Genomic DNA, 2972 nt, shown 5'->3' with positions numbered 1-2972 from the left:
GTAAATACACGGGACAATTAGCAACATTTAAAAAATCTGAAACTGAGACTGTTGAAAACAATTGAAGTATTCAAAGAGAAATGGAAGAACACGGTGACCTTCGGCAGGTGGAATGGCTGAGTGGGAGAGCGTTGAATCAGTAAGCCAGCAGGTCTCCGGTTCGATTCCCAGCTTTAGAGCATTAATTCTTTAGTCAAGGGCCAGTTGCTGTCAGCTGTGATGAGTAGCGGGGTGACGGGGGTGGTTGTTTTATGTGTATCATGCGAACACTGTCGCTTCCTTGTGAAATGAACTTACAATTCGTAGGGTAATAATTCAACAATTAGAGTGGACAGCTGAAGTCCACTTTTGTTGTTCTGAGACGATATGAATGCACTGATAATAAGGAAATACAGTGTCATGGTCAGAGGTGTGCGTGACACAGACAGTGCGCAGTCACTGCGCCGCGCACCGTGTAGCGCGCGCAGCAGCGGAGCCGAGGAAACGCAGCCGGAGACCGCGCGCACACGAGGCGGCCGCGTTAATGTAACACTTCATATACGGACACTGAAATTGGCATTTCTTATAAATGTCACATGCAAGAAATACTATTCTTGGTTTCTTCAATATTCTGAAATGTAAAAGTCCGCGCTCGCTTCGGCAGCGTCCGCACTAACATTGGGATGATACAGAAATTCGGAACGGCATAGAAATGCCCCTCGTCGCTCCGCAACTATGACACACAAATTCGCGAAGCATTCCATATGTCTCTATACATTAGCATTGTCAATGCAAACATTAATTCTCAGCTCTCAGGCAATAGTTTACCAATCTAGGGTAGAGGGTCCCATTGCAAATATCCGAAAGAACCTGAAGGGCCGGCAGGATTCCAGTTTCTCTCTACGAGTTAAAACTGCTGACGGAGACTCGAATCTTCACTCCTTACGTGAGTAATTTAACGCTTCTCTACTGAGCTGCGTGGATCCAGCACACCGGTGGGCACACATATATAACCCGCCAACAGAGCTGCTACCCTAAACTGCGAATCTCCTTTGCGTTCTCCTCCTCGCAGAGAAAGTTCCCAGAAAGACGACACAACAGCTAAAGCTGCTTTCCTCCCTCCTTTCTTCCTTGTCTTCCATCTCTTTGCGGATCTAGATCAAGAGCTGTCATGTTCCCTGGTAAAAGTCGCTGAGGGGTTAGCTCCTTCTTCACTCATTTTCCTTTGTTTTCAGACTTGTGCGAATCGTAGGAACCGCTGGAGCTGACTTCCAGGGGTTGACTTTTAAAGCGAAAGAATTGGTGGCGCTTCCCTTCTGTCACAGAAGAGCAAGCTAAACATTAAGTCAAATGCCTTAGAAAGCCTAAAATAAGCCTGAAATAAAAATATCTACTCACAGTCCCTTCTCCTTTGATCTTGCTTGAATTTTTCCCTGGCTTGAGTTCCCATGAGGTCGCATTGAGGCGCCGAGCCAAACACAGAGGTTATGAGGAGCAAGCGACAAAGACCGGCACATCAATGCCTCCATCAAAGCTGTTAGTCACCGTCTGAGTGGCTGTGAGTGGAATCAAAGGCCACAGAAAAATCCAAGAAACAACTTTTTTTTTTTTTTTTTTTTTTTTTACTAGAAGGAAAATCTGAACTCTACCAGAAATACCAAAGTATGCTCTGATAGAAGGAAACCCAGAACAACTATCAGGGGCTCCGTGGCTTAGTTGGTTAAAGCGCCTGTCTAGTAAACAGGAAATCCTGGGTTCAAATCCCAGCGGGGCCTTGACCAGTAAGGTGGGTGGGTATTTCTACCCACTCTCTTAAAACGTGAGTTTTCTGCAATTCCTTTCTACATCAGGGATCCTCCACCCCTGATTTTGAACATAATAGGATGGCATCCAGAGGCTTTGGAAACAAACTGAAACTGTATATCCACCCAACAGAGGACTACATAAAAATAGCAAAGAGCAGGACAGTAAGTATAGTAGACTGCCCATTATTTTGTTTGTTTTGTTTTGTTTTAAAATACAACCACATCTTCTACTGGGATTTTGAGTGCAGTGTTGTTTCAAGTATTCCAATTTTATATATAGTTAAGAACAGCAAATTGAAGTTTAGAGAGGGAACATATACTGTAGGTGTGGATTTTAATGCAGTACTGCCCCATGCTCTTGGGATTATAATTCAACTATAGGTGTGTGAAGAGTTTGAATATCTTCAATTCACCAAATTTGTAAAATGTCAGTTATGAATTAATAATTCTGTAATTATGAATGCTGATTATAGATACTGTATACATACTATGAATGTCTATTTAATATTGATGACAGTGTCCCTTATTCAAAAAGCAGGGGCAAGTGCCATCAAAGGTGCTCAAATACAAAGTTTTTTCCTTTCAGTCACTCTCTTTGGCCTGTCATGGTATTTTTCATTTTATATCTAATGTCACTCTAATTAAAATAAAATTGTATGTATTAAAATGAATTTTATAGTCCGCCTTTATTTCACACATTAAAATTCATGTGGCATAGCAATGGCTTTATAATATATGGAGAAGCAAAGGAAGTCAGACACGAAATTCCTTTGGTCTTGTGCCATGCTCTGTTGCTAACCCGAATATCAATTACTAAACATAAATTAAAAGATGCAGTTGTTCAGATGAAATTCTAAGACTGCAAAGGTAGATCCCTGGTAGAGTCTCTGGAAAGGAAACGTTGCCAAAACCCATAACTGAAACAGGGACCTCTAAGTCAAGTTCAATGCTCTCTCAACTGAGCCACCTCAGCTTACTGCAAATCAAAACTTTATTGAATTTCTCTTTCAATACTTCAATTGTTTCCAACTGATCAGCTTTCAGGTTTCTTAATTATTGTTATTATACAATGTGTGTATTCACTAAGAAACACTTGGAACTTACTGTCTCCTACGTCTGGTGGCTGAGTCCAGTTCCTGGTAGTGTGGGTTGGATAGGTGGCAGAGAGAGACAGAAGACAAGAGACAG

General features: G+C 41.9%; 1 non-coding gene across 1 annotated transcript; it reads left to right on the top strand.

Annotated features, from left to right (window-relative positions):
• The first annotated feature begins 1680 nt into the window (after positions 1-1680).
• TRNAT-AGU lies at positions 1681-1754 on the top strand. The gene has a single exon. It is a non-coding gene; the product is annotated as a tRNA-Thr (tRNA).
• Positions 1755-2972: the final 1218 nt, after the last annotated feature.

This window comes from Cebus imitator, unplaced genomic scaffold (genome assembly GCF_001604975.1).
Source record: "Cebus imitator isolate Cc_AM_T3 unplaced genomic scaffold, Cebus_imitator-1.0 Scaffold793, whole genome shotgun sequence".
Lineage (NCBI taxonomy): Eukaryota > Metazoa > Chordata > Mammalia > Primates > Cebidae > Cebus > Cebus imitator.
This window is presented reverse-complemented; position numbering and strand designations above follow the sequence as displayed.